Below are 14,745 nucleotides of genomic sequence, written 5' to 3'. Positions count from 1 at the left end.
TGGCAATGCTGTGTGGCTTATTAGATCTTAGTTCCCTGACCAGGGATTGAACCCAGGCCACAGCAGTGAAAACTGAGTTCTAACCACTGGATCACCAGGGAATTCCCTATAATCACTCTTCAGGGGAAGAGAGTTCCCAACGAATAGAAGGAACCCACTGCTCCTCACACCCCCCATATCACAATATCTCTTTGCACCTAGTCTAAGATTGCATTGTGTGCCTATTTTGGAAAGACAGTGGTGACCAAAGGGCAGAGGGTGGCTTAAACCAATTACAGTTCATCCCAGAATTGAAGCTGGGGTCAATTGCATGCAAATCACACAGCTGATAATGGCAGAGGGGTGCTTTCCTCAAAATAAAACCTGAGGGCTCTTAACAGCAGAGGAAATGGCCACTACAAACATTCTGTCCTGGCCTCCTAAGACTTCCCACCCACCTTCCCAAATAGGATGATTTCAGGTCTTTTTTCCTCTTTTATCCATATTGCAGCAGATTCTTCTCCCTTGCTGGTATTCTGGCCTCATTCTCCACTGCTATTCATCTAACAACAGAATGATGAGACATGGATAGTCCTGACCTGACAAGTTTCAAGTTCCCAACTACTCCAGAATGAAAGTGTCCTTCAGTGAATTCAAAATATAGCTGCAGTTGTCAACCTGTCCCCACAAAAACTGAGTCAAAACGTGCCCTGAAACTCATCTTTGAAAACCTCACTGCCTAACAGAGAAGAAAACTTTAGAATCTAAAATCAACTTTCGACTCCAGACACACAAAGTCTAACAGATATGGCCTTAATCTGTTGCACCCTAGCTTAGCACCCTGAAAACACAAAGCATTTTGAATTCTTATGGAGAATGTGTATGCTATTATGTGAATTGAGTTGGTCTTCTGCTAATCTTTTCAAATCCACACATTTCTTCAGAACAAGGGACTTTTGTTTTTGGTCACTCTGACACACTTTTCTCCCGCTCTCTCTGTGAGTTGCAGAGCTTGTTTCTTAAAAGCGTTCCTTTCCAAAGAAGACAAAAAGGTGTGACAGTTAGGAATTTGCAAGAATCCAATTATACTTCAATAATGATTTCTAAAATTGCTTTTGAAGTTAAAACAAATGCACATAACCAATATTGATAAATGTTATTTTAGAGAGAGTTTTCGCTTAGTCTGTTAAAGGCGAGTGCTCCTCTCTGCTGCTCTCTCTCAGGGACCCACAGCTGAGATGGAAGACCTGCCATGTACACCTGTTGATGATACCTGAGACATAACCGCTCACTGATGACTATATTTTAGTTGCAGGCAAAGCATCCAAAAGGAAGTAAACAGCATCTCACTCCTGATTGAACAAAATCTAAACAAATGACAATATGATTACTTAAATCTTGAGGTTTAAGGATCTTGGACCATATATACTTTAGACATGTATGGCATCTCATGGTTTAATATTTTGTTGCTTTTTGGGATGACCACTTTCTACTCAAGTCTAGCAAATCTGACTTCAGTGTTGTGACCCATTAAAGCAGAAGAATCTAAATAGAATCTACAATCTAGATAGAATCTATAATCAACTTTTGACTCTGGACACGTGAAGTCTAATGGATATGGCCTTAATCTTGCTGCACACTAGCTTCAGTTCAGTTCAGTTCAGTCTCTCAGTCGTGTCCGACTCTTTGCGACCCCGTGAATTGCAGCATGCCAGGCCTCCCTGTCCTTCACCAACTCCTGGAGTTTACTCAAACTCATGTCTATCAAGCCGGTGATGCCATCCAGCCATCTCACCTTCTGTCGTCCCCTTCTCCTCCTACTCCCAATCCTTCCCAGCATCAGGGTCTTTTCCAATGAGTCAACTCTTCGCATGAGGTTGCCAAAGTATTGGAGTTTCAGCTTCAGCATCAGTCCTTCCAATGAACACCCAGGACTGATCTCCTTTAGGATGGACTGGATAGCACCCTGAAAACACAAAGCATTTTGATTATATGCTTTGTATTTTGATTATATGCTCCAAAACTTATTTGGAGTCCATATAATCATACATGACTTCCCAGGTGGCACAGTGGTAAAGAATCTGCCTACCAATGCAGGAGACTCAAGAGATAAGGGTTCGATCCCTGGGTCAGGAAGATCCCCTGGAGGAGAAAGTGGCAACCCACTCCAGTACTCTTGCTTGGAAAACCCCATGGACGGAGGAACCTAGCAGGCTACAGTCTATGGGGTCGCGAAAGAGTTGGACACGACTGAGCACATGCACATAATCATACATACTATGTATTGTGTATATTTATACTATGTTATATTCATATAATCTTACTGTTTTCTTTATATCAATATAATAACTGAGTTAAAATTTTATTTTAGCACATATTTCCTACTGAAGTCGACAAATGAAAAAATACATAAAATTTCTTTTGCTTTGTAAAGTACAATCTTTTTAAAAAACAGACTTATTGAAGTATAAATGACATACAGTAAGCTACACATCCTGGAGAGGGAAATGGCAACCCACTCCAGTATTCTCACCTGGGAATTCCCAGGACAGAGAAGCCTTATGGGCTACAGTCCATGGGGTTGCAAAAGAGTCTGACATGACTGAGCGACTCAACAACAACAAAGCTGCACATATTTAAAATGTAGAATTTCCTAAGTGTGACATATATATACACTCATGAAACCATCACCAATAATCAAGATAGTGAATACATCCATTGCTACCAGAAGTTTCCTCAAGCACTTTCTGTAATCCCCTCTGTAAACTGCCCTCCCAAGCAACCATTGATCTGCCTCTGTTGTGATGGATAGGAAGTTTAATACAAATGTAATCAGTTGGTACATAATCTTTTGTGCTTGGCTTCCTTCACTCAATAATTATTTAGAGAATCATCCACGTTGTTTTATGTATCAATAGTTTCCTGCATTTTATTGCTGAGTAGTAAGGAATATAGAGTTTTAATATCTTACTTTAAAATTCATAAAGTAGAAGCTCATTAATTCTGTTTAATTTGTTACTTGATATGATAACAGAGGATATTTTTGTCAAGGTAGTATGCCTGAAATTTATTAAGTACGAGGCCTTATAACTCCTTTGCAACTCTTGGGGTACCTGTAACTTTAATGAGGTTGTCTTCATACCACAAACTGTATACATTAGGAGAAGGTTTGACATTGATTTAAATGGTAGAATCACAGAATTTCATGACTAGAGGGAGCTTTGGAGATTATACCAACTACTTCTTCATTTTATAGATGAGGAAGTGGATGCCCAGAGTGGTTAAGGGGTCTGAGGTCACACCGAAGAGGTTTTTTCAACATTATTTGGGGTGGTGGTGATGAGGGGTTATAGTGGAGGATACAGTCTGTTCTCTTTGCTGTCTTGGCTTTTTCTCATCATTCCCAGCTGCAGACGCATGAAACTCTGCCTCAGCTTCCATCTGGCCCCCAGCCAGAGGTCCACTCTCTCAGGTGTCCCACCAGCTTTGGGGACAGGGAGAATGGCTTGCTCCAGCACGGCAGTTTTATTGCAGCCCCTCGATGCTTGAGGGCTGCTCAGAAAACCTAAACCCCAGGACTGCCTCTGTCTGACCCAGCTGAGCTACCAAATCTAGTGGATGTGATGTGACTGCTTTCCTGGTTGCTTTAGAACAGCTATCAAGGTGTCTCCAGAGACCCAAATGGCCAGCAGGGCAAAAGCCTCTTGCTGAAGCCCAAAGAGGGAAAATTGGACCCCACGTTTAAACACAGTTTGCTTCTTTTTCTTTCTCCTCCTTTCTATAACCCCTCTGGGGCCAAGAAAAGGGCATGCTTTCCCTTCTTGGAACTCAACAAGACTAGAACTTGAAAATAAAGATGGAGGTAAAGGAAAATATGCAATTCTCTCATAATAGTCTGACTTGCAAAGCTAGGGTAGTATAGAAAAATCCCATTTTTGAGTGCCAGAACCTGGATTTCCTCTTTGCATTCCTCTGTAACACTTTCAGTCTCTCTAGGCAGAAGGATGCCCCCGGAAGACTAAGGTGAATATCATGTGTTCTGACAAACTAAATATAAAAGCACCTTAATAATTTTCAAACTATCAGTATTACTTCCATTCCACTTGCCACCAAAGTGTCCTAAGTAATACCCACTCACTCAGACTTATAATGAAATTACACCTGCCCAAGAGCCAGAGACCCTCTCCCTCCCACAATCCATCTGCTCTTTACTACAATGGTGATAAGACTAACACTTAAGAAAGAAAATGCACTATCTGCTATGCAGATTATCTCATTTAATTCTCACAGCAATCCTATGTTGCCAGTACTATTTTTTAAAATGCTATTGATGTATAGCTGATTTTCAATGTTGTGTTAGCTTCTTCTATACAGCAAATGGCTCAGTTATATATTTTTCATATTCTTTTTCATTTCTTTTTCATATTCTTTTTCATTAGGTTATCACAGGATATTGAATACAGTTCCCCATGCTATACAGTAGGAAAGTGAAAGTGAAAGTCACTCAGTTGTGCCCAACACTTTGCAACTCCATGGACTATACAATCCATGGAATTTTCCAGGCCAGAATACTGGAGTGGGTAGCCGTTCCCTTCTCCAGGGGATCTTCCCAACCCAGGGATCGAACCCAGGTCTCCCACATTGCAGGCAGATTCTTTACGGTCTGAGACACCAGAGAAGTCCATACAGTAGACCCTTGTTGTTTATCTATCCTTTATATAACAGTTTGCATCTACTAATCCCAAATTCCCAATCCTTCCCTCCCCCGTGCCCCACCCCCTTGGCAACCACAAGTCTGTTCTCTTTGTGAATCTGTTTCTGTTTTGTGGATAGGTTCATTTATGTCATATTTTAGATTCCACATTTAAGTGATATCATATGGTATGTGTCTTTCCCTTTCTGACTTACTTTGCTTAGCATGATAATCTTTAACAGTGACAGATTTTATTTTCTTAAGTTCCAAAATCACTGTGGATGGTGACTATAGCCATGAAATGAAAAGACGCTTGCTCTTTGGAAGTAAAGCTATGATAAACCTAGACAGTGTATTAAAAAGCAGAGACATCACTTTGCTGACAAAGGTCTGTGGAGTCAAAGCTATGGTTTTTCCAGTAGTCATGTATGGATGTGAGAGTTGGACCATAAAGAAGGCTGAGCACTGAAGAATAGATGCTTCTGAACTGTGGTGATGGAGAAGACTCTTGAGTAAGTCCCTTAGACTGCAAGGAGATCAAACAAGTCAACCCTAAAGGAAATCAGCCCTGAATACTCAGTGGAAGGAGGATGCTGAAACTGAAGCTCCAATACTTTGGCCACCAATACTTTACATGAGCAAAGAGCCAACTCACTGGAAAAGACCTTGATGTTGGGAAAAACTAAGGGCAGGAGAAGAAGGGGCCAACAGAGGATGAGATGGTTGGATGGCATCACCAATTCAATGGACATGAGTTTGAGCAAGCTCCGGGAGATAGTGAAGGACAGGGAAGTCTAGCGTGCTGCAGTCCATGGGGTCACAGAGTTGGACACAACTTAGTGAATGAACGACAACAATGATAATCTCTAGGTTCATCCATGTTGCTGCAAATGGTATTATTTCATTCTTTTTAATGGCTGAACTATATATATATATAATCTTCTTTATCCATTCATCTTTCAATGGACATTTAGGTTTTTTTCCATGTCTTGGCTATTGTGAATAGTGATATGAACATAGGGGTGCATTATCTCTTTGAATTATAGTTTTATCTGGCTATATGCCCCAAAGTGGGATTACTGGATCATATGACAACTCTGTTTTTAGTTTTTTGGGGGACCTCCATACAGTTTTCTATAGTGGCTGCACCAATTCACATTCCTATCACCACCATAAGAGGACTCTCTTTTCTCCACACCCTCTCCAGCATTTATTAGTAGTAGATTTTTTAATTATGGTCATTCTGACCAATGTGAGGTGGTACCTCATTGTAGTTTTGATTTGCATCTCTGTATCAGCAATGCTGAGCATCTTTTATGTGTTGCTTCCCTCATAGCTCAGTTGGTAAAGAATCTGTCTGCAATGCAGACCCTGGTTTGATTCCTGAGTCAGGAAGATCCCCTGGAGAAGGGAAAGGCTACCCACTCCAGTACTCAGGCCTGAAGAATTCCGTGGACTATATAGTCCATGGGGTTGCAAAGAGGCGGACACGACTGGGCGACTTTCACTCACTTCACTTAGTACTATAATTCAGCCATTTTACTGATAAGAAAACTGAAGATTAGAAAGATGACTGCTCAAGGTCATATATCTGGTAAGTCATAGAGTCATGAGCCTGAAGCTTGGTTTTTAGCTATTAGTTGCTTTCTAGTTTTTACCTAATAGTCTCCACTGCTTCCTTCCTGGTCACCACATACACAATGGTTACATTCCTAGGCTGAACTGGTCAACTTAACCCAACTGGAGGAGGGGCAGTTCTCAGGACCTTTCTTACCAATCGATGTGTTGAATGAAATTGAGTGGATCTGTTTATGGCAAAACTACAGGTGGCTAATTCAACAGATTTTATTGCTTCTAGAAATCTTGGCACCAGTGATGAATTAATTACCTTAAGTGAAGATACCAGCCTAAAAAAAAAGCCAAGGTATGTTGTAATTTAAGTTATAGATTAACAAATCACTGTTCTGACCTTTATTTTCCCTTTGCCCCAATTTTCTTGTATTTTATCCTTTTATATTCGATGATTCTTTTTTCAAAGCTTCTGCAAATCTCCTTGGGAATGAGGTGGGAAGACCCAGCAAATCTAATTAATGAGTTAGCAAATCATTGTATTTAAAAGGTTAAAATAATAAAAATAAAACTTTTAAGAAAATTAAATGTGCATTAATTTTTTTAAACACCATCCTTGTAGAGAAGGGGGACAAAAAGAAACAAATGTAGAAAAATATGGGAAACCTATTGAAAATGTGTTCATTTCCCCACATCTGTCACCGTTCATCCATTCAATAAGTAATTTTTTTTTAATTAATTAATTTATTTTTTTCAGTGGGTTTTGTCAATCCATTCAATAAGTAATTTTGGAACTTTAGAAAACATGATCGTACAAAGAGCTTGTTCTCCACGAGCTGACAATGTAATGGGTACTGTCAAGTCTGTTGGGAGATCTCAGTAAATGTTTGTGGAATAACTCTCAGTTTAGCTCCACAAAAGAAGCTTGTATGCAAAATTAAGTTTATTTCTAGTTTTTAGAGAGACACAGAGAGGCAATATGTCTTATTGATGGTGACTCACTGGAAAGAGAGAGCCAAATATTCAAATCCAAGTATTAATATTTGGACCCCAGTGTCCTTGCTTTTTCTGAAGGCCACATTAATATAAACCCACAGGGAGTAGGTGAACATAGGTTTTTTTCCCAGCTGCTTAGCATTTCTGTGAGTAGCCACTGAGGTTTCAAGGGAGGACACAGGAAAAGCACACCTTTCTAATCAGAGGCCTATGTGCCCCTGGACATGTGATGTCACCCATGCCAAGCCAATCCCTGCATAGCATGCATTCCAACTTGGCACCTTTAAACAACCATGATTAGTTATTTCTCATGATTCTGTGGGTTGACTGGGCATTCTTCTGCCCAGTGGTGTTGGCTGGGTTTACTCATGCAACTGGTTTAGCTGGCAGCTGGGCTGAGCTCGAAGGTCTAGGCCATGGTGATTGATGACCTTCAGCTGTGGGGCCTTGATTTTCCTCCATGGGGCTCCTTCCACATACATCTCATCCTGCAGGGTTGCCCCGTGTGGTCTTTCTCCAGTATTGTAGCCCGGGATTCTTTATGGCACGAGAATGAAAACAAAGGCTGCTGGTATTTTAAAGGCTTGGACGCTGAAGTTCCCGAAGGTCATTTTCATCACTTTGTATTGGCCCGAGGAAAACCATCTCAGGTTCCATGGGAAAGGAAACAGACTCCACGTCTTAATGGAGGACTGGTGTGCTTACATAGGAAAGGGAAGAGTTGTTGGGGGGAGCATATTCAGGGAACCTGCCACAGAGCCCTTCCCAGGACAATTATGATATCTAGTCTCCTTCAGGAAAGCACAGATGCCACGAATCATGGAAACCTAGAGCTGCTGGGACCATCTTTTGCCACCATGTAGAAAAAGCCTGCTTTTTCATAGAATGGAAAAATAAAATAAAAGCACATATATACATACACCTGAAACTAACACAACATTGTAAATTAGCTATACTCCAATAAAATCGAAAAAGAAAAGAAAATGCCCATTTGAGGACAAAGTCAGCCTAGACGAAAGCAGAGCAAGAGGTGGGAAAAAAAAATGTGGTGAAACTCAGTTCCCCACTGAGGTGGAGCAGAGGTCATAGAGCTAAGTGGTTAAACAGCTCAGGATGTGGAATCACACCACCCTGAGTTCTAATCTGGCTCTGCTACCTACTAGCCATATAACTTTGGGAAAGTTAATATCTCCAAGCATCACATTCATCATCTATAAAATGTGCATAATAATAGCCCTTGTCTTCATAGGGTTGTTGTGACAGTTGACTGTGATGATGTTTGTGATGAGTTTAGCAAAGTGCTGGGCCTAGCATAAATCCTCAGGGATGCGTGCTATTGTACACTGAGATGCACCTGGAACCTCTCCCCTACAGAGATGCTCCCCACTCTGCTGGGACCTTGAAGGTCACAAGTGAGGTTCCAATCTTCACTTGGATTGGAAACCCTTTAACATATAGCAAAAGATCCTCTATGTCAGAAGTCTCCCAAGCAACATATTCTTATTTCCTCTTTAAACATATGAAGCTAACAAATGCCTGACTTTAATTTGGGGAAAAGAAAAGAACTGTTGGTAAGTTTTGTGTCCTTCTTAGGAAATGTAAGTCCTATGCCAGACAACTTGGAGAAATGAAGAACCACACTACCATCACCACACCAAGAAAGGGGCATCAGTGGAACCTGTCACATTTTGTGTATTCCCATAAAGCTGAATTCAAATCATAGACAGTTGCTTCTTAGAGGTTGGACAGATCTGGGTTTCAGTTCACCTTCACAAGTTAAAGGTCACTAGTATGACATGGAATACTTTCATCTGTTATGTACAGTATATTTACATCTTTTATACATCTCTGTCAGTTCCGAAAGTGACTGCTTGTCTCCTCTGTTCTTTATTGGAAACGTAGTCTAATTTTGCAGCAGATGGATTAATCTGTGGATCTCAGAAGTTACCTTTGCATCTCTCTCCTTTTTGATAAAATATACAGAACATAAATTTGTCATTAGTGATATTCAGTACACTCATAATGTTGTACAACCGTCATATCTAGTTCCTTAATACATTTTCTCTTAATTCTCTCTCTCTTTTAACCAAATATTACAATGAACTTCCTTGGTTACCTCAGTGTACAGGATTTGGCTGAAGCGGGTACTAGAGCAATTACTTGTTGTCCAGTTGCTAAGTTGTGTCCGACTCTTTGCAACCCCACAAACTGTAGCCTACCAGACTCCTCTGTCCATGGGATTTTCTAGGCAAGAGTACTGGAGTGGATTGCCATTTCCTTCTCCAGGGGATCTTCCCAACCCAGGGATCTAATCCGGGTCTCCCACATCGCAGGCAGACCCTTTAGCATCTGAGCCACCAGGGAAGATCAATTACTAGAAGCCATGAATCCTGATCAGACTGGTTTGACGAGGTTGAGGAATCTGCTGTGACTGTCGGCAGAGGACATAGGCCTTACTACCTGGAAACCCTGTGTGCTGTTTGCAAAGGGACTGGTCGTGGAAAGAATCAACTGCCTTTTGTTAATTGAGTAGTTAGTATTCTCCCTCCTGACACATCTCTGGAATAAGACAAAAGTCTACACTGTTGTTTTTAGATGTCTGACAGAATTCATAAAACAATATCATCATTTACAAAAAATGGTCACCCTCATGAACAGTTTTATGTGCTAGGAACCATGCAGCTAATCGATTCCTTGACATCTCTGTGGAGGAGGCCCCTTCACTAGCCCCACTTTGCAGATGAGAAAATGAAGCCTCAGAGAAGTTAAACAACTTTTCCAAGAGTACACATCTAGTAAGTTGTAAGCCAAGATTCAAACTCCAGTCTCATTGACCCTAAAACCTAGGCATTTAGCTCACGGTGAATGCAACCGTTTCACTCCACAATACAAGGTCAAACACAACCAACACGTGAGAAATGCAACCTGAGTCTCAAGAGCAAGCATCATCATCAAAGAAGCAGCCCGAACAAGGAAAACCAACTTGATGAAACTGCAAGGTACCACATCTAACAGAAGTCATAACGGCTCTACCCCCCTCTGCTTCGCTCTTCTCAAAGAGCTGACTTACGAAGCCGAGTGGAAACCTCTGTGGACCTCAGTCCTCACCTGTAGAATTTGTTCATGCCATTTCCCTTTCGGCTGGGGTAGATCCCTGGGCCCTGGTTTTCATCCCCCTAGTACACTTTCCCTCCTTTAGGTTGCGTTTCTTTTTTTTAAATTTTTATTTTATTTTATTTTTTTTATTAGTTGGAGGCTAATTACTTCACAACATTTCAGCGGGTTTTGTCATACATTGATATGAATCAGCCATAGGTTGCCTTTCTTATCTCCCAATTCTGGCTCTCCACACTTCTGACTCTATGCTTTTTGACATGTCACTTAAACTAGAGCCAGCATTCCCTCTTGTATCTGATCTTAACATTGACCTTGTAGGAACTGCAGGTAAGAGAGGCTCAGCTTGGCTCCACACCTCTGCCCTGGGCTCTGGAGCATAGAAGACAAGACATGCACCGTCAGGACAGTGGAAGAACACACCCATTCACACTCGTGTAGAGCTTTGTTGTTTACAGAACTTTGGAAAAATATCCTGTAATGTTTATAAAAGAAGACAGAGCTGGTATTAATTTTTCTATTTTTTTAAAGTGTCACAAACATTTCAAGTGTACCAAAAAAATACACTGAATAACAGGAACATCCATAAACACTGTCTAGACTTGACACATTTTTCCTTAAAGAAATAAAATGATGCAGATATGATTGAATCCTTTTCTACTCCATTTCCCTCCCTCCTTCCCCAGAGAACCCACTGTCTTGAAATTGATTTGAATCACCCCAACCAGGTTTTAAAATTATAGGTATCTATTATTATCTGTGTGAATCCACAATGAATATTATTTTGTGTTCTTAAAACTTCTATATAATATTATACTGTATGTATTGTTTAGCCACTTGTTTTTCAAAGTTTTGTTAAGATTTATTTTTGTTGAAACACACATTTATGTTCATTCATTTCACCTAATAGTCTTCCTGGCTTTCTATATGCATATAGGAGGTTATTTATCTAACCTCCTACCAATAGAAATTTATATAAATTTTTGTTTTGTACTGTTTCAAAAGACACTAAATGACCCACATTGTACATCTGTTCTTATAGACATATGCCAGCCTTTTTCTAGAGCGAATTCCTGGAAGTAGAATTGCTAGGTCATAGGGTAAGTACAGAGCTACAATTTTAGAGTCTCCCAAGTGGTTGTAACAATTTACATTCCCATCATCTGAGTCTGAGAATTCATATGGCCCTTGGTCCTTGACAATTATTGGCATTATCAGATATTTTTATTTTTATTGGTCTGTTCACTGAAAACTAGTTCTTCATTGCTTTATCACGAATAGATTTTGAATTAATGGCTCAATTTCTTTATTACAAAGTCCAATGGAGTTTTTTTATTTCTTCTTGACTCAATATTAATGATTTACAGTTGTTTTAAAAAACTGCTTATTTCATCTATATTTTAAATATCTTGGCATAAAGTTGATTATGATATTTTCTTATTATTTTAAAATTCACTGTAATTGTGTACTTCTTTTCATCTCTGGTATAGCTTATGTCTCCTCCTTTTAATAGATCTCAGCAGAGGGTTGTCTTTATATTAATCTTTTTGAAACACAAGATTTTGGTGTTGTTGATATTTTGGTTCCTTATTTTCTGTTCATTAATTTCCATGCCTCACTTTAGTCTCTCCCCTCTCTTTTTTTGGTATACAGTCTGTCGCTGTTTTCTAATTGCTTTCATTGCATAATAAGTTATCTTTTTTTTCTAATAATTTAAAGGATATAAATTTCCTTTCAAAAACTGCCTTAGTGTTTGATATATAGTTGTTTTCTTGTTTTTTTCTAAATATTTAATAATTTTTATAAGATTTCTTAATTAATCAATGTATTTATTTAGAAAAGTACTTAAAATTTTCTAACTTTGTTAGAGTACAGTATGATGGGGTGATTGGTTATGTTTTTTCTAAAGTATTTTTAATTTCATTGTGTGTTAAACAGATAACGCAGTTTAGATGATATAAATTATTTTGTGTTTATTGAGACTTCTCTGTGACCCAGTTGGGGGTCACTTTTTGTAAATGTTCCAGGTGTACTTGAAAAAATGTATAATATTGAATTATTGAGCACAGAATTCTATATGTCATTTGATTAAATTTGTTCAGATTTATTTTCTTTGAAAGTGAAGGTGTTTAGTCACTCAGTCGGGTCTGACTCCTTGTGACCCCATGCACCATACAGTCCATGGAATTCTCCAGGCCAGAATACTGGAGTGGGTAGCCTTTCCCTTCTCCAGGGTTAGTAAACCAGATAAAATGGATGTTTTGCCCTTGGTTTGGCCTTAAATTGAAAACAGACTCTTTATGCACCTTATGTTTTCCATTGTGTTTACAGAATCTCATTGTTATTATAAAGGCGTGATAAATGACAGGTGATGTGCTGAGAGTAAATTAATGATATAACAGAAGAGATCACTTCCTCCTTCCCCATGGAAGCCGGTTATCATACAAACGGAGCCATCCACGAGACTCCTTACTTGAAATCTCAGTCTATATGTCCACCCATCCATCCTGTGATATGGGACAGTTTTATGGTTAAGGTCGGAATTGTAATTGCACAAATTTCCAGCCTCGTGCTTCAGTCTTCCAACCATGTTTCTTACTAATAAGGCTGAGATCCCAATGAAACATGTTTGCGGATAGCTCACCAACACCTATTGTTATTTTAAGAAAACGAACAATGTCCATTGAAGGTGAAGACTGTCACGGTGTCATCTCTGTTCATGAAAGACAGCCCAATTTTCAGTTGGGGAACAAAGAATATATTTGAGGGTGAAAGGCTGGTGAAATAGCTCGGCTGAGTAAATGCTCCTGCAGCAACGATTATTGCCTCATCACTCAAAGGTGAAAGAACAGGAAAATAAAATGGCACAGATTGCATCCCCCAGGTAACAGATGAGGGACAGGAGAAGAATATAGTTCAAAGGCTGGCAAGCACCCACGCTGTCCTCTGCAGACCCTGCAAGGGGACGTCTGTACCAATTTTGGATTGTGCAATTGTATTGAGCATTCACGCCCCATTTAAAAGACAAATTGTGATAAGATTTGGTGCAGTTTCGATGGATTCAGAAAGAAACATTTGAGAAACACATCCCTGGTTGGCACGGAGAAGTACGGAATTAGTATGAAATGTCTACCCGTGTCAGGCCCTGTGTTAAACACTCTCCATCTATTATTTTAAATTTTCCTTATTAGTCCTTTGAGGAAGGTTTTAATATTCTTTATTGACAGAATATATCGAAGGTTGGAGACTTGAAGTGACTTCTCTAAATTCACAGAGCTAGTAAGTGAGATTTGAAACTAGGCCTGCTTGGCTATCACACTTGGCTATCACTCTGTATTGTTTTGAAGTGAGATGATGTCTGTAATTTAGCAGTTTAAAAGGTAAAAGTGTGATTGTAAGGTATTCATTCTGGATGGATTCCTTTCCTACTTCCCCGAGCCAATTAAGAAGAATTCTGCACAGATGTTTTTCTCCATCTAAACTCAACAGTCCTGCAAGCCACCCCTGCCTCTATAGTCATCACCCTCTAAAAACAGGCCTTGAAATCTCACCAAGTCTCAGCCTTGAACCTCTAGTCCTGACCCTCCAGGGCTGCACACTGATCTGAATGTCAGCTTATCCCTCCTCATCCCATCTGCTCGGCTTCCAACCCCCTAGCTTTTCTGCAGTTTCTCACCTCCCTTCCCTGCCTGCAACAGCCTGAATGGCAGGCACAGCTTTCCCGGAGGCTGAGGACATGACTTCTGTCCTCTGAAGCCGCTCTGGCTCAGCTCCATTCCTGGGCCAACCTGCCTCCCACCCCCTCTCATGCCTACTCAGTGCAGTCTCCTCCCTTCCGTTAAGTTGCCAACATTCACGAGTGGAAATGCCCTGAGCAGCTCTTTGTATCGGGCACTAGTCCAAACATGGAGGGGTACAGATGTGCCCAAGGAGATTGTGGGGTTGGGACAGAGACAAACAAACAGGGTTTTAAAGCAATGCAACGAGTGCTGTGAGGTAGTCCCGCGATCTGGAACATCCACGTTGGGTAACGGGTGAGGTCGTCTCCTCTGAGGCTGAAGTGAAGCAGCAAAGAGGCTTCACAGACAATGTGAAGACTTACCTGCCTCGGGAAGGATGAGTAGGCATTTCCATCCTTTCCTACCAGCCGGGTTGCTATGGTTAAAGCTGTAGTAGGCGATGAAACCTGGAGGAGTAAGCGTGGAAGGACAGGTGAGAGAGGTGAGGAGGGAACTTCAGGACTTTCCATATCCTCTACTCAACCCTTTAAGGTTGAGGGAAAATTATATTCCCGGCTAGAGTTTCATTCTTCTGCTGGTAGGGAGAAGCGCCTTCTCTTTTTTCCCCATTTTGTCAAAACAAAATGGTGGTGATGGTAGTAGGGGGGTGGGGTG

At 40.4% G+C, this 14,745-nt stretch overlaps 1 long non-coding RNA gene across 2 annotated transcripts in view; it reads right to left on the bottom strand.

The window, feature by feature from the left end:
• Positions 1-1,889: 1,889 nt before the first annotated feature.
• Positions 1,890-14,745, bottom strand: part of LOC122450325 — a 58,793-nt gene continuing 45,937 nt past the window's right edge. The window contains exons 5-6 of one of the 2 annotated variants that reach the window (XR_006272099.1): positions 14,454-14,537; positions 1,890-1,945 (exon numbers count right to left, since the gene is read on the bottom strand). This is a non-coding gene — a long non-coding RNA (uncharacterized LOC122450325). Of the gene's footprint in view, positions 1,946-10,417; positions 10,827-14,453; positions 14,538-14,745 lie in introns of those variants that run through there. The other variant, XR_006272098.1, reaches the window with a different exon arrangement.

This window comes from Cervus canadensis, chromosome 11, assembly GCF_019320065.1.
Source record: "Cervus canadensis isolate Bull #8, Minnesota chromosome 11, ASM1932006v1, whole genome shotgun sequence".
In the NCBI taxonomy this organism is placed as follows: Eukaryota; Metazoa; Chordata; class Mammalia; order Artiodactyla; family Cervidae; genus Cervus; species Cervus canadensis.
The sequence above is the reverse complement of the archived record's forward strand: the minus strand, read 5'-3'. Positions and strand labels throughout refer to the sequence as shown.